The sequence below is a fragment of the Ursus americanus genome, chromosome 13, assembly GCF_024610735.1.
Source record: "Ursus americanus isolate L20-20 chromosome 13, mUrsAme1.1.p, whole genome shotgun sequence".
Lineage (NCBI taxonomy): Eukaryota > Metazoa > Chordata > Mammalia > Carnivora > Ursidae > Ursus > Ursus americanus.
The window spans coordinates 39,489,576-39,513,434 of record NC_142139.1 but is presented as its reverse complement, the minus strand read 5'-3'; the positions used below and the strand labels follow the sequence as shown (position 1 = coordinate 39,513,434).

The 23,859-nt window shown below is 38.1% G+C and overlaps 1 protein-coding gene across 4 annotated transcripts in view; it reads left to right on the top strand.

The window, feature by feature from the left end:
- Window positions 1-23,859, top strand: part of LRBA (LPS responsive beige-like anchor protein) — a 791,030-nt gene that overhangs the window by 99,488 nt on the left and 667,683 nt on the right. Inside the window, exon 2 of one of the 4 annotated variants that reach the window (XM_087866504.1) lies at window positions 3,029-3,110. The exons of the other annotated variants lie outside the window; for them this stretch is intronic. The gene's annotated coding sequence lies outside the window, so the exon portion shown is untranslated. The remainder of the gene's footprint in view (window positions 1-3,028; window positions 3,111-23,859) is intronic. 4 annotated transcript variants of the gene reach the window in all.

The following is a 23,859-nucleotide window of genomic DNA, read 5'->3' as shown; positions in this document are numbered from 1 at the left end:
TCCATCTCACAATCCTGAGATCATGCATGACCTGAGCCGAAATCAAGATTGAGATGCTTAACCTACTGAGCCACGGCGGGCACCCCAGTAGTGTCTTTTGATGCACAAAATTTAAAAATTCTTATGAAGTCCAGTTTGTAGTTTTTTTTCCTTATGTTTCATGTGCCTTTATTGTGATATCCAGGAAATCATTGCCAAATCCAGTATTGTGAAGCCTTCGTCCTGTTTTAAGTTTGTTACAGTTTTAGATCCGACATTTAGATCTTTGATCCATTTTGAGTTAATTTTTGTGTATGGTGTGAGGTAAAGGTGTAAGTTGATTCTGTTGCGTGTGGATACTCAGTTTTCTCAGAACCATTTGTTGAGAAGACTGTCCTTTCTCTTTTGAATAGTCTTGGCACCTAGCATAAACTTTTTTGAACTTTACTATTTTCACTGAACAGTTTCGCATGGAAATCACTCTGTATTATTCCTTAGAGATTTTCCTCATTTTTTATAGCTTCATGGTTTTCTTTCGTGTGTATATGCCATTGTTTATTCAACTAATCTCCTGTATTGGGCACTTAGGTAGTTTCTAATATTTCCAAATAATGCTGTGATAAATAACCTTTGATTATTCACATCAATTTTTATGTGGTGGAGGTATATCCATCCCCAAGATATATTCTTAGAAGTGGAATAGTTGGGTAGAAGTGTAATTGCGTTTGTCATTTGTTAGATAGTAGAAAATATTCACCTTCATGTGGGTTGAACCATTTTGCATTCCCACTAGCAATATATGAAAGTGACTCTTTACTCACAGTGTATATTGTCAAGCTTCTGATATTTTTGCTAGTCTGATGGGTGAGAAATTATATTTCAGCGGTTTTAAATTTGTATTTCTCTTAAAAGTGAGTTTTTACTTTTCAGTTAAGGACCATTTTTATATTGCTTTGTAAATTGTGTATTTCTGTTTTTCATCCATTTTTTTAAATAGAATTTTTTGTCTGCTTTTCCTTCAGTTAAAAAATATTTTTGCATGTGAGGGATACTAGCCTTCTATCTTAGATATACATTGCAAATACTTTCCCCTAGTTTGTTCTTTGTGTTTTAGCTTTGTTTATGGTATTTTGCCAAGAAAAGCATTTTATATTATGTAGTTAAATTTAATAATTTTTTCCTTTTATGATTGGATTTTTAATCTTAATTAGAAAGTCTTTCCCTAAATTCAGCTTATATAGAAATTTGCCCTTTTTTTTTCTATGAATTGTATAGTTTCATCTTTTACATGGAGATTTCTGATCCATTCTTCTGTTTTATCTTTTTATCTTCAATTTTATCTTTTTTCCAAATGGCTACTTGTTTGTCCTAGTTCTGAAGACCAGCTTCACCCAAATGATTTGGGTGACTACCTTTTTCATATATTTGATTTTTTATATTGGTCTGTTTCTGAACTTTTCTGTTCTGTTTGTCTATTCATGCTTCATTACTCTACTGTTTCAATTTTAGAGGTTTTATAAGACATTTTAATATCTGGTAGAGTTAGTCCATCTTCATAGCTCTTTTTAATGTTTTCCTAGCTGAATCTTGTGAATTTGTTTTTCTGTATTAACACTAGTATCAACTTGTTCAGTTCCATTATGAAGCTCATTGGTGTTTTTATTGGGAACACGTTTCATTTATTCAATATCATAGGTAGAACTGGTATCTTAATTTATTGAAGCATTTTAACTTAGAGCATGGGACATCTTTCCATTTGTTCAAGTCTATTTTTGTTCCTTTCAGGAAAGTTTATTATTTTCTTCATACAGATTTTTTGTTAAGTTTATTTTTTTTAAGATCTTATTTATTTTGGGGGGGGGACAGAGGGAGAGGAACAACAGACTCTGCGCTGAGCATGGGGCCCGACATGGGGCTTGATCCTAGGACCCCGAGATCATGACCTGAGCCGAAGTCAGATGCTTAACCAACTGAGCCACCCAGGCGCCCCATAATTAATCATAACTAAATTTACTCTTAATTATTTTTCTCTTTTATGTTGTTATTGTAAATGGGGTTTTCTCACACATTATATCTTGTAACTGGTTGTTGTATCAGTAACATATTTTATTCTATACTTATTGAAGACATCCTTATTTGGACATGAAATTTTTTACCATATGTCATTTCTTTGCACACATATAAAGACAAGTGTAAGCAAAATAAATTATTTAAGAAATGTCTAAAACTATTTGATATTCAGAGTCCAAATCTTCCAAATCAGTTTTTGATTCAGAGTTCTTGATACATGTATGTATCTACCAGAATCATCCTCTGGACTATCAAAAATGTTGGTGACATAGCATTCTTAAAAGAGCACTTCATTAACATTGCTGGGATTTTCTTGCAAGCCACTGTCACCTATTTTGCAAATTTTGATGCTGGTGCTCTCTTGATTTTAACAGAAGTTACTAATGGATGCTTTTTAAGACAACTAGGACTCAATCCTTTCTCAAATGATACTTCAGTGGTTTTTGACAAGGATGGCTGCATTGTCCAGTCTTACCACTAGAAATAACAGCCAAATTTCTACAAGATTGCTGCCTGGTTAACAAAGATACCACTCTATGTAAAATGCACTCTTTTCAGAGATGCTAAAAATATGAAAATTAACAGAGGCTTAGAATTGATGAAATATAGTATCTAGTCTTATGTTTCCTTGTCTATATTTTTAACAGCTTTGTCTTAAAAAGCCATGGTTTATTTGATAGAAATTTCCTTTTGTAGGAATTGAAATTTCATCTCTGATAGGAGTGATTGCTAAAGTGGATGAAGGAAGGAAATAACGGCGTCTGTCTAGATTTAAAAATTTGTTTAAATTTTAGTTTGAGTATGTGTCTTTAAATTATACACTACATTAGTAAAGTAGTATATACTATATTAGTGATATACTGCTGATGTAGAAGTCAGACTTTGGGCAACTGTGGCTTACTAAAAAGTCAGCCCTGAGTCAGATAGTTTCCAAAGATGACTGCAACAATATCTTTCATTTCATATGTTCTTCTTACAGTGTGAATAGAAGTGATGTCCTCTTCTCTTGAAACCAGAAGAGTTTTTGTGGCTTTCAGAGAATACGGCAGAAGTGACATGATGTGAGTTTTGAGGCTAGGCAGAGTGCTTGTGCTTGGAACCCTGAGCTGCAGTTCAAGCTCAGATGTTTGAGACTACCAAATTGTGAGGGAGATCACATAGAGAGGCTCTGAAACTTAAGAAGAGAGAGCTGTTCAGCCACTGTTCTCTCCAGCAACCCCTACTCTCGAATGTTCCAGATCTCGCCACTGTATAACTGGACCTGCCCCAAACTGAAAAGTGAGAGCACTTGAATATTTAACATAGGGCTGTATTCAAACAGTGCATTAAAAAAGAAGTGGCTTTATTGACTCAGTATTTTAAATTTCTGTTTTTTATTGAGATAAAATTTACATACCTTAAAACTCAGTGTTTGAAAGATACAATTCAGTGACTTTTCGTGTATTCACAAGGTTGTATAATCAGCACTACTATCGAATTCAGGAGTGTTTTAGTCACCCCAGAAAGAGATCCTGTACCCATTAATGGTCACTCCCCATGCCTCCTTCCCTCCAGCCCTTGGCAGCCATTAGTCGACTTTCCATTTCTATTATCAACTAATATTTAACACTTAATTTTTAAATTAGATTGTTTATCTCTCTTAGCACATTTGAAATAATACACTAGAAAGATCTTGAGGGTGCTTTTGGCTGTTTGTTTCTGGCTGGTTGAATGGTGAATGAATCTAAAGAATCTAAAGAATAGTAGTGATATGACTAATGAATGCATCTGTGCCATCAAGAAAATGTTATATTCATGGCTTTTTTTTTGAAAGAAGAAAAGTGTTTGCTGTAATGCTGACTTTGAAGCTTGGGGGTGGACAAAAAAGTCTTGTAAAAGTCAATGTTATTCTGCTATTAGAAATAAAGCAAATTCAAGTTGATTAAAAAAAGTAAATATTAATATCTGCTTTTCAGTGTTGTTAACATTAAGTGAAATCCTGTTAGTAAGAGGTACCTACTAGTAATTATGCAGAAAAAGTTCATGTAAATTTCATCCTACTTTTAGATAAAATTCATATATTTAGCCTTAAAATTTGAGAAAGGTATCCAAGCCATCTGTGTAATTTCCCCCTGGAAGGCTAAGACTTGGTAAAATTTCGATTGTAACTTTTTTTTTTTTTGGATTGTAATTTCAAACATAGAAAATCATTTTCTAATAAAATAAGGTAGCAATAGTAGTTTTCAAAGTGGCATGCTAAAGATGATTCATTAATGTACCTGAAAAAAGTATTAGAACTTATATTTATCTCTTAATGAGTAATAAAATAATAAAAAATGATAAAAATATTTAGCTTTACAGTGGCGCCCCTCATTGGATCAGATGAGATTTATAGCTTATATTGCATCTTGAGGAAGCCTGGAGGGGCCATAATGAAAACTTCACATATGTCTTTCCTTTCAGTTTATTGTTACGTGTTTACTTGTGCCCGAGTAAGTGGATTCAAAGATTTTAAATGGTAGACTTTTAGCAGAATTTTGTGATGAGCAGTGATTATAAAAATCTTTTAATACTCAGAGGTTCACTTGTTATAGCATAATGGAGTTTTTAAACCTTAAATTTAAAGATGAGATAGGCATTTTTCTATTACAGATAAATTTTCTTAATTTAAGTAACTTTTAGTGGTATTTTTAGAAATATAAACACAATCTGTCCTTTAATGTTTTAAAGTAGCATTTCAGCTTTGAGTGACAAAGAACTTCTTTTTTTTTAAATAATATTTATTTTGTTATATTAGTCACCATACAGTACATCCCCAGTTCTTGATTCAGTGTTCCATGATTCATTACTTGCATATAACACCCAGTGCACCATGCAATATGTGCCCTCCTTAATACCCATCACTGACCTATCCCAATCCCCCACCCCCCTCCCCTATGAAGCCCTCAGTTTGTTTCCCAGAGTCCATAGTCTCTCATGGTTCATTCCCCCTTCTGTTTACCCCCTCTTCTTTCTTCCCTTCCTTCTACCGATCTTCCTATTTCTTATGTTCCATAAATGAGTGAAACCCTATGATAATTGTCTTTCTCTGCTTGACTTATTTCACTTAGCATAATCTCCTCCAGTCCCGTCCATGTTGCTGCAAATGTTGTGTAATCGTTCTTTCTGATGGCTGAGTAATATTCCATTGTATATATGGGCCACGTCTTCTTCTTTTTTTTTTTTTTAATGATTTTTTACTATATGATGTTAGTCACCATACAGTACATCCCCGGTTTCCGATGTAAAGCTCGATGATTCATTAGTTGCGTATAACACCCAGTGCACCATGCAATACGTGCCCTCCTTACTACCCATCACCGGTCTATCCCATTCCCCCACCCCCCTCCCCTCTGAGGCCCTCAGTTTGTTTCTCATAGTCCATAGCCTCTCGTGCTTCATTCCCCGTTCTGATTACCCCCCCTTTCTTTATCCCTTTCTTCCCCTACCAATCTTCCTAGTTCTTATGTTCCATAGATGAGAGAAATCATATGATAGTTGTCTTTCTCTGCTTGACTTACTTCACTTAGCATTATCTCCTCCAGTGCCGTCCATGTTGCAGCAAATGTTGAGAACTCGTTCTTTCTGATAGCTGAGTAATATTCCATTGTATATATGGACCACAACTTCTTAATCCAGTCATCTGTTGAAGGGCATCTCGGTTCCTTCCATGATTTAGCTATTGTGGACAATGCTGCTATGAACATTGGGGTGCATATGGCCCTTCTCTTCACTACGTCTGTATCTTTGGGGTAGATACCCAGTAGTGCAATGGCTGGGTCATAGGGTAGCTCAATTTTTAACTTTTTAAGGGACCTCCACACTGTTTTCCAGAGTGGCTGTACCAACTTGCATTCCCACCAACAGTGTAAGAGGGATCCCCTTTCTCCACATCCTCTCCAACATTTGTTGTTTCCTGCCTTGTCCATTTTTGCCATTCTAACTGGTGTAAGGTGGTATCTCAGTGTGGTTTTGATTTGAATTTCCCCGATGGCTAATGATTTTGAACATTTTTTCATGTGTCTGTTAGCCATTTGTATGTCATCATTGGAAAAGTGTCTGTTCATATCTTCTGCCCATTTATTGATTTGATTATTTGTTTCACATGTATTGAGTTTGAGAAGTTCTTTGTAGATCTTGGATACAAGTCTTTTATCTGTAGTGTCATTTGCAAATATCTTCTCCCATTCCGTGGGCTGCCTCTTAGTTTTTTTGACTGTTTCCTTGGCTGTGCAGAAGCTTTTTATCTTGAGAAAGTCCCACAAGTTCATTTTATCTTTTGTTTCTCTTGCCTTTGGAGATGTGTCAAGAAAAAAGTTGCTGTGGCCGATGTGAAAGAGGTTGCAGCCTATGTTCTTCTCCAGGATTTTGATAGATTCCTGTCTCACATTGAGGTCTTTCAACCATTTGGAGTTTATCTTTGTGTATGGTGTGCATTCCCTAATTTCTCTTTCTTCAGTCTCATTGTTCGTGTATAGAAATGCAACTGATTTCTTAGCATTGATTTTGTATCCTGACACATTACTGAATTGTTCTATAAGTTCTAGTAGTTGGGGGTGGAGTCTTTTGGGTTTTCTATATAGAGTATCATGTCATCTGCAAAGAGAGACAGTTTGACTTCTTTGCCGATTTGGATACCTTTTATCCCTTTTTGTTGTCTGATTGCTGTTGCAAGGACTTCTAGTACTATGTTCAATAATAATGGCGAGAGTGGGCATCCTTGTCTGTTCCTGATCTTTTTTTTTTTTTTTTTTTTAAGATTTTATTTATTTATTTGACAGAGAGAGAGACAGCCAGAGAGAGAGGGGACACAAGCAGGGGGAGTGGGAGAGGAAGAAGCAGGCTCCCAGTGGAGGAGCCCAATGTGGGGCTCAATCACAGAACGCCGGGATCACGCCCTGAGCCGGAGGCAGATGCTTAACGCTGCACCACCCAGGCGCCACTGTCATGTTCCTGATCTTAAGGGAGAGGCTTTCAGCTTTTCCCCGTTGAGAATGATATTCGCTGTAGGCTTTTCATAGATGGTTTTTATGAGATTGAGGAATGTACCCTCTATCCCTACACTCTGAAGAGTTTTAATTAGGAAAGGATGCTGTATTTTGTCAAATGCTTTTTCTGCATCAATTGAGAGGATCATTTGGTTCTTGACTCTTTTCTTGTTGATATGATCTATCACACTGATCGATTTGCGAATGTTGAACCACCCTTGCATCCCATGGATGAATCCCACTTGGTCTTGATGGATAATCCTTTTAATGTACTTTTGGATCCTATTAGCTAGGATCTTGTTGAGAATTTTGGCGTCCATATTCATCAGGGAAGTCGGTCTGTAATTCTCCTTTTTGATGGGGGTCTTTGCCTGGTTTGGGGATCAAGGTAATACTGGCCTCATAGAATGAATTTGGTAGTTTTCCTTCTGTTTCTATTTTTTGAAACAGCTTCAGGAGAATAGGTGTTATTTCTTCTTTGAATGTTTGGTAGAATTCCCTGGGGAATCCGTCAGGCCCTGGACTCTTGTTCAAAGAACTTCTTTTAAAAAAAATTAAAACATTTTTTTTTTTAAGTAAGCTCTACTCCCAACGTAGGTTTTAAACTAATGACCCCGAGATCAAGAGTTGGTAAGCCAGCCAGATACCCCAAGAACTTCTTTTTGAATGAAATTTATTCTGTGAAAATGGATGTGTTTGGAAATATTTACATTATTTTCTCACTTTTCAGGGTGTTATAAAACTTATACATTGAAAAACATAGGAACAAAATTCTAAGCCATTTATTTATTTATTTATTTTTTATTTATTTATTTTTTTTAAAGATTTTATTTATTTATTCGACAGAGATAGAGACAGCCAGCGAGAGAGGGAACACAAGCAGAGGGAGTGGGAGAGGAAGAAGCAGGCTCATAGCGGAGGAGCCTGATGTGGGGCTCGATCCCAGAACGCCGGGATCATGCCCTGAGCCGAAGGCAGACGCTTAACCGCTGTGCCACCCAGGTGCCCCTCTAAGCCATTTTTTTAAATGAGTTATAATGAATTTTGAACTTACATTTAAAAGTAAAACACTTTGTAATAAATTTGTAAGAAAAACTGGAAAATAATAAATGAATTTCACAAAGCCAGTGAATCTCATCTTGTAATTGAATTTACATATATTTGTGTATTCCTCTTCTCATTAGTTTTGACATTAAAATTTAGATTATATATATATATATTTTTTTTATTAATAATGATTTTTTATTATATTATGTTAGTCACCATACAGTACATCCCCGGTTTTCGATGTAAGGCTCGATGATTCATTAGTTGTGTATAACACCCAGTGCACCATGCAATATGTGAAGATTATATTTTTTAATTGCTGTATCAGAGCTTAAACCAAGATTAAAAAAATGCATATTCACATTCCTTTCACTTAAAAAAGGCAATAATTTAAAGAAGAGGGTGCAAAAGGATTTTTTCTGTCAGTATAAAAATTTTTAAAATTGTTTATCTCTTTACCCCACTTAATTTCTTTTTCTTCTCTTTATAACATACAAGATTAGTATTTAGTAGTCCACATATAATTCATTTATATGTCTGTGATCTGATTACTTAATTTTTACTGATAAGAATGTGTAGTCTGAGGTTTGGAGGTCATTAATCCAGATTATTGTCTGCTATTGCAGTGGGAAATTTGAACTCTGCATCACTGTTAAAGTGTTTCTGCATGGAGGGCCACTATTCTGTTAGGTCATTTGAATTTGAGCACACAGTGATGTCATATTGAAAGTAATTTATGTTTTTCCAAATTTGTCAAGCTCATTCAAATGTTTTTCTGCCTCAGTCTCTTTCTACTCTCCTTTCTGGGCCTACAGTGACCTGTGTGTTAGACTTTTGATACTCCCATACTCCCATATGTCCTTGAGATTATTTGTTTTTTTTACAATCTTCTTTATTCTTCAGATTGGATAATTTGTATATATGTCTTTTGATATTTATTTTTAAAATTTAAATTCAATTTAATTAACATATTGTGTATTATTAGTTTCAGAGGTAATTTAGTGATTCATAAGTTGCATATAACACCCAGTGCTCATTACATCAAGTGTTCTCTTTAATGCCCATCACCCAGTTACCCCATCCCCCCCATCTCTCCTCCAGCAATCCTCAGTTTGTTTCCTATAGTTAAGAGTCTCTTGGTTTGTCTCCCTCTCTGTTTTTGTCTTATTTTTCTTTCCCTTTCTCTGTGTTCATCTGTTTTGTTTTTTAATTCCACATATGAGTGAAATCATATGATCTTTGTCTTTCTCTGGTTGACTTATTTTACTTAGCATAATGCCTTCTAGTTCTATAGATTGGATGATTTGTATTGCTTTATCTTCATATTTACTCATTATTTCCTCTGTCATCTCCATTTTAATAATGAGCCTGTCTAGGCTTAGTATATTTTTCAATAGATCTTTCACTTCTAAGATTTCTCTGCTGAAAACCACTCTTTCCATTCATTCACATTTCTTTACCTTTACTTCCTGAAGCTTAGTTATAATAGCTGCTTTAAAATCTTTGTCTATTAATTTCTACATGGAGTCATCTAGTTGTAACGTGTTCATTGTCATTTTTCTTGAAGGTCATCACATTTTCCTGAGTCTTGTATATCATATATCAAGTAATTTGGGTTTGTACCCCAGATTTTGTGAGTGTTATGTTGTTAGACCCCGAGTCCTGTTATAGTCCTTGGAGAAAGTTAATTTTTTTTGTGTGTTAGCAGGTGATCAATTTGATTCGGGGCAGACCACAAGTTCTATGTTGCTTTCTGTGTATGATGGTTAGCTTTTTTCTTTTTTTTTTTTATTGAAGTGTTATTGACATACAATACTATATTAGTTTCAGCTGTACAACATAGTGATTTGATATTTATATACATTACAGAATGCTCACCATGACAAATCTAGTTATCATCTGTCACCATACAAAAGTTGTTACAGTATTATTGACTGTATTTGCTATGCTGTACTTTATATAGACCCAGGGACATTTATTATATAACTGGAAGTTTGTACCTCTTAATCCCCTTCATTTATTTTGCTTAATTCACACTCCTTCCCCTCTGGCAACCACCAGTTTGTTCTCTGTATTTATGATTCTGTTTCTGTTTTGTTTTGCTTGTTCATTTGTTTTTAAGATTTTGCATGTAAATGAAATCATACAGTATTTGTCTTTCTGTTTGACTTAATTTCACTTAGCGTAATACCCTCTAAATCCATCTCATGTTATTTCAGATGGAAGATTTCATTCTCTTTTATGGCTGAGTAATATTCCAGGGTGTGGTGGTGGTGGTGGTGGTGTGTGCATTTGCACTATATTTATTTATTTATCTATCAGTGGACACTCAGATTGCTTGCTTATCTTGTATTGTAAGTATGCTGTAGTGAACACAGGGGTGCATTTATCTTTTCAATTTAGTGGTTTTGTTTTCTTTGGATAAATAACAAGATGTAGAATTACTGGATTATATGGTAGTTCTATTTTTAATTAAAACATAGTTAACTTATTTTCAAAATTCCAGTATAATTTATATGTTACATTAGTTTCAGGTGTACAATATAGGATTTGACGGTTTTTTAAAAAAAGATTTTATTTATTTATTAGAGCACAAGAGACAGAGAGTGAACAAGCATGAGCTGGGGAAGACAGTCACGCTATTTTCCATAGTGGCTGCACCAATTTATGCTCTTACCAACAGTGCATGTTGGTTCCTTTTTCTCCACATCCTCATCAGCAGTTGTTATTTCTTGTCTTTTTGATACTAGACATTCTGACTGGTGTGAGGTGATATCTTACTATGATTTTGATTTGCATTTCCCTGATGATTAGTAATGTTGAGCATCTTTTCATCTGTCTGTTGGCTATCTGTATGTCTTCTTTGGAAAAAATCTGTTTAGGTTCCCTGCCAATTTTTTAACCAGAGTGTTTTTTTAATATCAAGTTGTATGAGTTCTTTAAATATATTTTGTTTACTAACCCTTTATTGGATATATCATTTGGAAATATCTTCTCCCCATTCTGTAGGTTGCCTTTTTGTTTTGTTGGTGGTTTCTTTTGCTGTGCAAAAACATTTTAGTTTGATGTAATCCTATTAGTTTATTTTTGCTTTTATTGCCCTTGCTTGAGGAGACAGATCCAGAAAAATGTTATCAAGACCAAAATCCAAGAGTTTACTGCCTTTGTTTTCTTTTAGGAGTTTTATGGTTGCAAGTCTCACATTTAAGTCTTTAATTCATTTTGAGTTTATTTTTGTATATGGTATAAGAAAGTGGTTCAGTTTCATTGTTTTGCCTGTAGCTGCCCAGTTTTCTTAATACCATTTATTAAAGAGACTGTCTTTCCCCTATTATATATTCTTGCCTCCTTTGTGATAGATGACCATACATGTGTTTTTTTTTCTCTTGTTATTTTTTTTTATTAATATTTTTTTATTATGTTAGTCACCATACAGTACATCCCTGGTGTTTGATATAAAGTTTGATGATTCATTAGTTGCGTATAACACCCAGTGCACCATGCAATACGTGCCCTCCTTACTACCCATCACCAGACTATCCCATTCCACCACCCCCTCCCCTCTGAAGCCCTCAGTTTGTTTCTCAGAGTCCATAGTCTCTCATGCTTCATTCCTCCTTCTAATTACCCCCCCTTTCTTTATCCCTTTCTTCTCCTACTGATCTTCCTAGTTCTTATGTTCCATAGATGGGAGAAACCATATGATAATTGTCTTTCTCTGCTTGACTTATTTCACTTAGCATTATCTCCTCCAGTCTCTTGTTTTGTTCTATTGATGTCAGTGTCTGTTTTCATGATGTTACCATACTATTTTTATTGTCATAACTTTGTAGTATAGTTTGAAATCTCAGTGTGATACCTACAGTTTTGTTCTTCTTCTCAAGATTGCATTGGCTATTAAGGTCTTTTGTGTTCCATATAAATTTTAGGATTCTTTGTTCTAGTTCTGTGAAAAGTGCATTGGTATTTTCATAGAGATTGCATTGACTCTGTAGATTGCTTTGGGTAGTATGGGTAGTATGGACGTTTTAACAATATTCTTCTAATCCATGAGTGTGTTATATCTTTCCCTTTTTTTGTAATTTCATTTTCTTTTATTGGTCTTTAATATTTTCTACTAGTATTGTATGTGGTTGATCCACTATCTTTATTATATGTTTGCTTTTAGTACTAAGATTTTTTTGGTAATTTTATTCTAGTTATGGCCTTCTTTTTCCCAGTTAAAGAAATCTCTAACATTTTCGTAAGTCTGGTTTAGTGGTGAAGAGCTTTTAACTTTTGTTTGGAAAATTCTTTTTCTCTTTTTTAATTCTGAATGATAAGCTTACTGGGTATTCTTGGGTGTAGTGTTTTCTTTTTCAGCACTTTGTATTTATTATGCTCCTCTATTCTGGCCTGCATTATTTCTGCTGAAAAATCAGTTGATAGTCTTACTGGCTTGCTGTTGTACCTCACCAGTTGCTTTTCTCGATGCTTTTAAGATTCTCTCTTTAACTTTTGACATCTTAATTATTATGTGTCTTGGTGTGACCTTTTTGGGTTCATCCCTTTTTAGGGTTCATCTTGTTTGGGGTTTTCCATGCTTCTTGAACCTACTGTCCTTCCCCATGTTAGGGAAGTTTTCAGTTATTATTTCTTGAAATAATTTTTATGTTTTTTTCTCCCTCTCTTCTCCTTGTGGGACCCCTATAATGTGGATGTTAGTCTGTTTGATATTGTCCCAGAGTTCCCTTAAACTATGTTTTGTTTTTTGTTTTTTGTTTTTTCCTGTTCAGCTGGGAAGATTTCTACCACCCTGCCTTCTAGATTGCTGATCCATTCTTTTGCATCCTCAAATCTGCTGTTGATTCCCTCTTGTCTATTTTTTATTTCAGTTATTCTTCAGCTCTGATTGGTTCTTTTTAATATTTTCTATCTCTTTATTGAAGGTCTCGCTGTATTTGTCCATTGTTCTCTTGAGTTTGATGAACATCCTTTTTTTTTTTTTAAAGATTTTATTTATTCACTTGACAGAGAGAGAGATAGCCAGCGAGAGAGGGAACACAAGCAGGGGGAGTGGGAGAGGAAGAAGCAGGCTCATAGCAGAGGAGCCTGATGTGGGGCGCGATCCCAGAACGCCGGGATCACGCCCTGAGCCGAAGGCAGACGCTTAACGACTGCGCCACCCAGGCGCCCCTGATGAACATCCTTTTGACCATTACTTAGAACTCTTTACTGGGTAGATTACTTCTGTCTATTTTGTTTAGTTCTTTTTCTGAGGTTTTGTTTTGTTCTTTTGTTTGGAACATACTCTTCTGTCTCCTTAATTTGCCTGACTCTCTGTGTTTGTTTCTGTGGATTAGGTTGATCAGCTATGTCTCCTGATGTTGAAGGAGTGACTTTAGTTGAGGGCGTCCTTTGTAGAAGCATACTCCCCCCATAGTCACTAGAACCAGGCACTCTGGGATTGTACCCGGTGTGGGCTGCCTATGCCCTCCCATTATGTCTGAGCTATGATTGCTACGGATGCACTGATGGGAGAGGTAGCTCCTGGTGTGGCTGGCTGTAAAGTTTAGGTGCGACTGTGATGGGCATCCTGGGAGTCAGGGCTCCCTCCTCTGCCCTCCTCCCCCACAGGAGCTACTTTGGAGGGTTGTTGGTCCCTCCCAAAGTTCTCAGCTGGTGGGGGTGTGCTGGTTTTGGTTGAGGCTACCATCTGGGTATGGTTGGCAGGAGCCATTTTTGAGGGCACATGCCCTTGAATTAGATAGGTGAAAGCTTTTAAAAGTATAGCTCATGGGCCTCTCAGAATGCTGCATCTGTGCTGCCCCTTGGAGCAAATGAGTCTGTGTGTGGGTCCCTTAAAAGTAGAGTCCTGCTTTCCAGTAGCCCACCTGCTCTCCCCAAATTAAATTCCATTGACTTTCAAAGCTCCTGGAGTTACGGTCTGCTGATTTTCAAAGCCAGACATGACAGGGGCTCATCTCCTTGATGCAGGTGTATGTGGGGCAGGTGCTCCGTGTAGAGTTTGAACCCTTCCTCAGGGAGTACTTCTGTGCTTTTGATATCCCTTCCATGTGTGGGTTGATGTGCCAGCACTGTGAGCCCCAATCAGAATGCATCTCTGCCCCGTCTGCTCTTCTTGATGTGGCTTTTTCTTCATGTCTTCAGCTGTGGAAGAGTTATTCTGCCCGTCTTCAGATCATTCTCAGAAGGAGTTGCTCTAGGTGTAGTTACAGCCTTAGTGTCTGTGGGAGGAGGTGAGTTTAGGATCTCCCTACTCTGCCATCTTAATCCTGTCTTGTATATGGTGGCTTTAATATCAGTTCAGTTTTCAAGACCTTTGCCTTGCTTCTTTGGGCCTTTCCTGTGCACGTGCCACTCAGTGGTTTGTTTGAGATTTGGGTTAATATCTCAAAGCTTTTGCTTAGTAGGTTTGGGTCTGTCATGTGTATAGCTCAGGAATGAGTCTGTGACTTACGTGGGATCAAAGAGTGTTTCTCCTCTACCTGACTCCTCTATTCCTTTGCAGTCTATTGCTGGTTTGTCTCACTTGTGAGACAGGATTTTTATCTGTGTTTTGTCCCATCCATTGCTCTTTTATGCAAGTCTTTTAAGGCAGAGTCAAGGCTTGTTTTTAAACCTTGCTGTGACAGATGTGGAGTAGCCTTTACTCTAGGATTAGTTTAGCCATACTGCTATGGCTTGTGATCCTTTTGGAGGAGTATCTCCTCAAAGCCTTAGATGTTCAAGATCTTTCTACTTTGGATATAATTCAAACTTCTTCCAGCTCTGTGTGATCTGTGAGAATTTTTCACCTTATAGCTCCCCAGTAGTTGTGCTCTTGGTGGTGTTCTCAATCTCACCCTATGCCTGTGAAGCCTGGTATTAATCCAAATACTCCAGGGGACCACTGTTTAGATTTCTGGAGCATTTTCTCAGGTAACCTCCCTTGGTACTCTGCTCCTCGAAATTCAGCCACCTCAGTCTCCCTGAAATCTCATCTGTGTTTACTTAGCTCATGAGTCTGTTGTTTATTTAACTCAGTGAGACTGCTGTCTTTTCATTCTGTGAGATGGTTGTGCTCTGCTGCCATTCTCCTTCTCTGTATGGTAGTTTAAAAAGGACCTCTAGGCACGGAGTTGGGAACAGTCTTAACATTTGTTTCCCTTCTCCCAGGGATCACACCCCAGTTTCTTCTGTTGTCCAGTGTTTGAAAATAGCTGCTTTATGTATTTAGTTTTTTAGTTTTTCACTTGGTTATGGTGAGAGGTTAAATCCAGTATCAGTTACTGTGTCGTGGCGTTGGAGATGTGTTACCAGTATTTTTTTAATGTAACAGTATATTAAATTTGTGCTGCATAACAAATTAACCCAAAATTTAGGGGCTTAGAAAGAACACATAGTATCTTATACTACTACAGAATCTCAACAAAGTCCAGAATCTCATCTTCTAGTCCAAATATGGGTAAGACTCTTTGGGTGTAGACTCTTTGTAGACTGTTCCTCTAGCTCTTTATTTTTTATTTTTTTTTAAAGTTAAAATTTTTTTATTTTAAAAATTATTTATTTATTTGTCAGAGAGAGACAGAGTGCACCATCAGGGGGAGCGTCAGGCAGAAGGAGAAGCAGGCTCCCCACTGAGCAGGGAGCCCAATGCGGGACCAATCCCAGGACCCCAGGATCATGACCTGAGCTGAAAGCAGACGCTTAACCGACTGAGCCACCCAGGCGTCCCTAAAATTTTATTTTTAAAAATAATCTCTGCACTCATCATGAGGCCAAGATCAAGAGTCATATGCTCTTCCTACTGAGCTGGCTCGGCACCCCTCCTGTAGTCTTTAGATGTGTAGAACTAGAGATGAGTTATCTGCCCCCTACTCCAACATATAATGGTATAGTAGCATTGGTTTATAGCAGAATAACTGCCATACATGTTCTTGTTTAAAAAAGGATGGAGCACACAAGGGACCCACTTGTCTCTAGTAGTTCTGAAATTTATCTGGGCGAATGTTGAAAGTTCCTTGGTTTAGTCTTTCTCTTGGAATAATTTTCCATGGCTCTTGGTTTGCCCTCTAAGTTCTTTGTTCTGCCATCTGAATCATGTTCCCTTTACAGAGAGATGGCATATCTAGATAGCTGAGCAGAAGTTTCAGCTTGCTTCCGCCAATAGAAATCTGGGGGCCCAAAGGCTTTTCCTTATCTGTCCGGTCTCTCGTTTTCTCAATCCAGCCTGGCAATGTTTCTGCACATGTACCTTTAAAAATAACTTTGTGGGTTTCCCATTGATCATCTTGAGGTTCATTCCATTAAAGAAAAGCTTCACCCACAAATACCTACAGGGTGTGGATTTGTTGAAGGGATTTTACTGTATATAATTTTAGGAGCTGGTTTAACAGTCTCTATAAAGCTGTCCTCATGTCTGATTCTGGAATTTGAAACTCATGAGGCAAGTGGTCAGGAAGAAAAGATGGATATAAAATGCAGGAGAGCAAGAATAAGCTGGAGCCCACAAGTGTAAGTTGGCATGCACAAGGACAGGCTAAAACCTATGTCAGGGCTTGTTTCTTTCTGAACTTGACGTTGAGTGTCCTGTAGGAGTTGGGTTTCTTTGTCATGATACATTTATCTGGCCTAGTATTATGAGAAGATAAAAGAAAATGTAGGGGTATCTGGGGCAATGGTGCTTTAAATACTTTGTATAAAGTGCTTTAAATATTTTGGCTTATTAGAATAGATGTTTAGGAGTTCAGTTGCTGAATCAACTGGTATGAATATTTCATTAAGGCTTCAGAGGCTTTTATAGCTACATTTCATTTCAGAAGGCTTATAGTAATATGTACTCCCATGTTGGAATATCAGTTTTATTGTACCATTGTATACATATATACATTTATTCAAATACCTTGTTTTGATCATTGATTACATTCAAGTAGATGCAAAGAATGCACAGCTGTCTTTAGCTTTTTCATGCTTGTACTCAAGACACTTAAAATTTATGCTAGTGCTTTACTATGAGCAGTAAGTATGTATGCTTTTGGTTCTATGAGGTTTTCTTGGTAGTACTTTGCATATATCTCATTGTTTATTTTGCCCACAGTACATGAATACTATCTCTAACCAGTGATTGCATCTTATATTTGATGTTCATAATTGCTGCCTGATTAGTGCTTGTTGATAGATTAATTTGGAGTGATCCATTAATTTGGAGTGATCCGTTTTGTATTCTTCTCTTCTAAACTTTTCTTTATTGCTGATGCTTAAAAGCATTTATGGTTAATTTTTAACTTAGAGCTATTGAAGATTGGTCAAAGCTGTCAAATTTCTGTGTGGGCAGGATAAATATAGTTAGTACTCTCATTTTAGATAATGAAGTTTTAAATTTAGTCTTAGAGGACTGTATGGATAACATAAAAGTATAAACTTCATTAAAGTTAATATTTTAAAAGATAATCCCTTCTGAAGAGGTGTGGGAACACGCAGTTGAGGGAGCTCCCCAGGGCAGGCCAAGAAGGCTGTTCAACTAGATTTCTCTGATCTTGGAACTCATTTGGTGCTTCGGAAAGAAGAGAGGATCAGTTGAGAAATAATCTTTGAGGAGGGGGTTAAGATGGCGGAGGAGTAGAGGACCCCTTTTTCAGCCGGTCCGCTGAGTCAAGCTGGATAGGTACCAGACCAGCCTGAACATCCACGGAATCAGCCTGAGATGCAGGAAGATACATCTGGATCTCTACAAATGAACATCTCCAGCGCTGAGTATTGAGGTACGAAGCAGGGAGCCATGAAACCACGCACAGATATCGGAAGATAAACGGAAGGGGGAGGGAGCCGCCGCGTTCGGGTGCTGGGAAGTGGTAGCCACCTGCACGGGGGATCGGGCTGGACTCGCAGACCGACACCTGCGAGAGAGCAGACTGAGACCGTGAGCTGGGGAACGCACACCACCAGACTGAAAACCGGAGCTCCGGTGTGCTCATTGGACCAGACTGAGACCGGGAGCTCGGGGAGCGCGCGGGAGCGGCTGGTGGCTGGCGGTGTTAGAAACACAAAGGACAGAGATGCGCCGGCCCTGGAAGTGAGGGCTGGGACGCCGGGTATGGGGCGCACATCCCAGGATGCTTCAGGGTTGAGCAGCACCAACAGAAACAGAGTTAAAGTGGCCAGAACATCAGGGGAGAACGGTCTGCGATCGCTCTGTTCTGAGACAGAGGTTGAGATTTGGCCACTGCTGCTCTGACTCTCAGAAGAGGCACAACAAACCGCCAGGGAAAGCCGCCAGAGAACAAAAGCCTGGAAATACCGGCTCACAGTGTGCCCATCCCCATCCCCCCTCGCAGGGGACGGGGAGACTCTACCCAAACAGGGTTGCCTGAGTATTGGCGCGGCAGGCCCCTCCCCCAGAAGGCAGGCTGAAAAATCAAGAAGCCCACATCCCTAAGATCCCTATAAAACAAGGGCGCACGGCCTGGGTCCTGGTCAATAATTTGGGCTCTGGACAACCCCGTACCGTCTCCTCATCAGAATGATGAGAAGGAGAAATCCCCCCCAGCAAAGAAAAGACAATGAGTCTGTGGCCTCTGCCGCAGAACTAATGGATATGGATATAACCAAATTATCAGAAATGGAATTCAGAGTAACAATGGTCAAGATGATGTGTAGACTTGAAAAAAGTATTAACGAAAATGTTAATGAGAATATAGAATTTCTAAGGGTGGAAATGAGAGCAAACCCGGCAGAAATTCAAAATTCTATGAGCCAAATGCAGTCAAAACTAGAGGCTCTGACGGCCAGGGTGAATGAGGCAGAAGAACATATCAGCTAATTGGAGGATGGGTTAGTAGAAGAAAAAGCTAAAACAGAATCTGGACTCAAAAAAATCCACGCTCAGGAATGTAGGTTACGGGAGATTACTGACTCAATGAAACGTTCCAGTGTCAGAATCATTGGCATCCCTGAGGGGGTGGAGAAAAACAGAGGTCTAGAAGAGATACTTGAACAAATTATAGCTGAAAACTTCCCTAATCTAGCAAGGGAAACAAACATTCGTGTCCAAGAGGCAGAGAGGACCCCTCCCAAGCTCAAGCACGACAAACCTACACCACGTCACGTCATAGTGCAATTCGCAGTATATTAGATCAAAGGATGCAGTATTGAAAGCGACCAGGGCAAAGAAATTTCTCACGTACCAAGGCAAAGGTATCAGAATTACGTCAGACCTGTCTACACAACCTGGAATGAGAGAAAGGGTTGGGGGGCCATTTTTAAAGCTCTTTCAGAGAAAAACATGCAGCCAAGGATCCTTTATCCGGCAAGGCTGTCATTCAGAATTGATGGAGAAATAAAGACCTTCCAGAATCACCAGTCATTGACCAATTTCATAACCACGAACCCAGCCCTACAGGAGATATTAAGGGGGTTTCTATAAAAGTAAGAAGGCCCCAAGAGTGATACAGAACAGAAAGTTACAATCTATAGAAACAAAGACTTTACTGGCAACATGGCATCATTAAAATCACATCTCTCAATAATCAGTCTCAATGTAAATGGCCTAAATGCTCCCATAAAACGCCACAGGGTTGCAGATTGGATAAAAAGACATGACCCATCCATTTGCTGTCTACAAGAGACTCATTTTGAACCTAAAGATACATTCAGACTGAAAGTAAAGGGATGGAATACCATCTTTCACGCCAAAGGACCTCAAAAGAAAGCTGGGGTAGCAATTCTCATATCAGACAGATTGGATTTTAAACTAAAGCCTATAGTTAGAGACACAGAAGGGCATTATATTATTCTTAAAGGATGTATCCAACAAGTGGGTATGACAATTATAAATATATATGCCTCCAACAGGGGAGCAGCAAGATACACAAGCCAACTCTTAACCAGAATAAAGAGACATACAGATAAAAATACGTTAATAGTAGGGGACCTCAACACTCCACTATCAGCAATAGACAGAGCACCAGAGCAGAAAACCAACATAGAAATGAGCTTTGAATGCCATACTTGATGGGTTGGACCTCATAGATATATATAGAACACTACACCCCAGAACCAAAGAATACTCATTCTATTCTAATGCCCATGGAACATTCTCAAGAATAGACCATGTTCTGGGTCACAAAACAGGTCTCAACTGATACCAAAAGACTGAAATTATTCCCTGCATATTCTCAGACAACAACGCTCTGAAATTGGAACTCAACCACAAGGAAAAATTTGGAAGAAACTCAAACACTTGGAGACTAAGAACCATCCTGCTCAGGAATGACTCGATAAACCAGGAAATCAAAAATCAGTTTAAACAATTTATGGAGACCAACGAGAATGAAAACACAATGGTCCAAAACCTATGGGATACTGCAAAGGCAGTCCTAAGGGGGAAATACATAGCCATCCAAGCCTCACTCAAAAGAACAGAAAAATCTAAAATGCAGTTTTTATATTCTCCCCTCAAGAAGCTGGAACAGCAACAGACGGACAGACCTAATCCACGCATGAGGATGCAGTTGACCAAGATTAGAGCAAAAATCAATGAATTAGAAACCAGGAGTACAGTAGAGCAGATCAACAGAACTAGAAGTTGGTTCTTTGAGAGAATCAATAAAATTGACAGACCACTGGCAAGACTTACCCAAAAGAATAGAGAAAGGACCCAAATTAATAAAATTATGAATGAAAAAGGAGAGGTCACAACCAACACCAATGAAATTGGAAGGATTATTAGAAGCTTTTATCAACAGCTTTATGCCAGTAAATTAAGCAATCTGGAAGAGATGGAGGCCTTCCTGGAAACCTATAAACTACCAAGACTGAAACAGGAAGAAATTGATTTCTTAAACAGGCCAATTAATTATGAAGAGATTGAGTCAGTGATAAACAACTTTCCAAAAAACAGAACTCCAGGCCCGGATGGTTTTCCTGGGGAATTCTACCAAACATTCAAAGAAGAAATAATACCTATTCTTCTAAAGCTATTTCAAAAAATAGAAACAGAAGGAACGCCACCAAACTCATTCTATGAGGCCAGTATTACCTTGATCCCCAAACCAGGCAAAGACCCCATCAAAAAGGAGAATTACAGACCTATTTCCCTGATGAATATGGACGCCAAAATCCTCAACAAGATCCTGGCTAATAGGATCCAACAGTACATTAAAAGGATTATCTATCATGACCAAGTGGGATTCATTCCTGGGATGCAAGGGTGGTTCAACATTTGCATATCGATCGGGGTCTTAGATTTTATCCAGAAAGAAAAAACCAAAAATCATATGGTTTTCTCAATAGAAGCAGAAAAAGCATTTGACAAAATACAGTATCCTTTTCTGTTTAAAACCCTTCAGAGTGTAGGGATAGAGGGTACATTCCTCAATCTCATAAAAACCATCTATGAAAAGCCTACAGCAAATATCATTCTCAATGGGGAATAGCTGAAAGCCTTTCCCTTAAGATCAGGAACACGACAAGGATGCCCACTCCCCCCACTATTATTCAACATAGTACTAGAAGTCCTTGCAACAGCAATCAGACAACAAAAAGGATAAAAGGTATCCAAATTGGCAAAGAAGAAGTCAAAATGTCTCTCTTCGCAGATGACATGATACTCGATATGGAAAGCCCAAAAGAATCCACTCCCAAACTATTAGAAGTTATAGAGCAAATCAGTAATGTGGGGGGATACAAAATCAATGCTCAGAAATCAGTTGCATTTCTATATACGAATAACGAGACTGAAGAAAGAGAAATTAGGGAATCCATCCCATTTATAATAGCACCAAAAACCATACGTTACCTTGGAGTTAACTTACCCAGAGACGTAAAGGACCTATATTCTAGAAACTATAAATCACTCTTGAAAGACATTGAAAGACACAAAAAGATGTAAAAGTATTCCGTGCTCATGGATCGGAAGAATTAACATAGTTAAAATGTCCATGCTACCCAGAGCAATCTACACTTTCAATGCTATCCCGATCAAAATACCGAGGACATTTTTCAACGAACTGGAGCAGTAGTCCTTAAATTTGTGTGCCGAGGAACTGTTGGAGTTCCGAACTGCCAAGGAGCTGTTGAAAAGGAAAAACAGCTGGGGGCATCACAATGCCGGATTTCGAGCTGTACTACAAAGCTTTGATCACAAAGACAGCATGGTACTGGCACAAAAACAGACACATGGACCAATGGAACAGAGTAGAGAACCCAAAAATGGACCCTCTGCTCTTTGGGCAACTAATCTTTGATAAAGCAGGAAAAAACATCTGGTGGGAAAAAGTCTCTTCAATAAATGGTGCTGGGAAAATTGGACAGCTACATGTGAAAGAAGGAAAGTTGACCACTCTCTCACACCATACACAAAGATAAACTCCTAATGGACGAAAGACCTCGATGTGAGACAGGAATCCATCAAAATCCCGGAGGAGAACATAGGCAGCACTCTCTACGACATTGGCCAAAGCAACCTTTTTCATGACACATCTCCAAAGGCAAGAGAAACAAAAGATAAAATGAACTTGTGGGACTTCATCAAGATAAAAAGCTTCTGCACAGCCAAGGAAACAGTCAAAAAAACTAAGAGGCAGCCCACGGAATGGGAGAATATATTTGCAAATGATGCTACAGATAAAAGACTGGTATCCAAGATCTACAAAGAACTTCTCAAACTCAATACACGAGAAACAAGTAAACAAATCATAAAATGGGCAGAAGATATGAACAGACACTTTTCCAGTGATGACATACAAATGGCTAACAGACACATGAAAAAATGTTCAAAATCATTAGCCATCAGGGAAATTCAAATCAAAACCACACTAAGATACCAACTTATGCCAGTTAGAATGGCAAAAATGGACAAGGCAGGAAACAACAATTGTTGGAGTGGATGTGGAGAAAGGAGATCCCTCCTACATTGTTGGTGGGAATGCACGTTGGTACAGCCACTTTGGAAAACAGTGTGGAGGTCCCTTAAAAAGTTAAAAATTGAGCTACCCTATGACCCAGCCATTGCACTACTGGTTATTTACCTCAAAGATACAGACGTAGTGAAGAGAAGGGCCATATGCACCCAATGTTCATAGCAGCATTGTCTACAATAGCTAAATCGTGGAAGGAACCAAGATGCCCTTCAACAGATGACTGGATTAAGAAGTTGTGGCCCATATATACAATGGAATATTACTCAGCTATCAGAAAGAACATTCTCAACATTTGCTGCAACGTGGATGGCACTGGAGGAGATAATGCTAAATGAAATAAGTCAAGCAGAGAAAGACAATTATCATATCATTTCTCTCATCTGTGGAACATAAGAACTAGGAAGATTGGTAGGGGAAGAAAGGGATAAAGAAAGGGGGGGTAATCAGAAGGGGGGAATGAAGCACGAGAGACTATGGACTCTGAGAAACAAACTGAGGGCTTCAGAGGGGAGGGGGTGGGGGAATGGGATAGACCGGTGATGGGTAGTAAGGAGGGCACGTATTGCATGGTGCACTGGGTGTTACACGCAACTAATGAATCATCGAACTTTACATCAACTTTGAAAAGTTTTGTTTTGTTTTGGAAAATCAACAGTTGGGTTATCTCTGGGAAAAGAGGATAAATGCTTGATTCTTTACTCTTGTTTTCTGCTTTTCAGATTGATAAATTGGTTTCTTTAAGGGGAATTGGCTCATAGCTTACTTGGCAAAAGATTGATGCAAATTTTCATTCAGACATCTTTTTATCTTATGTTTCATCACACAGTTATGAGAACAGAATTATTAAAAGTTTTACT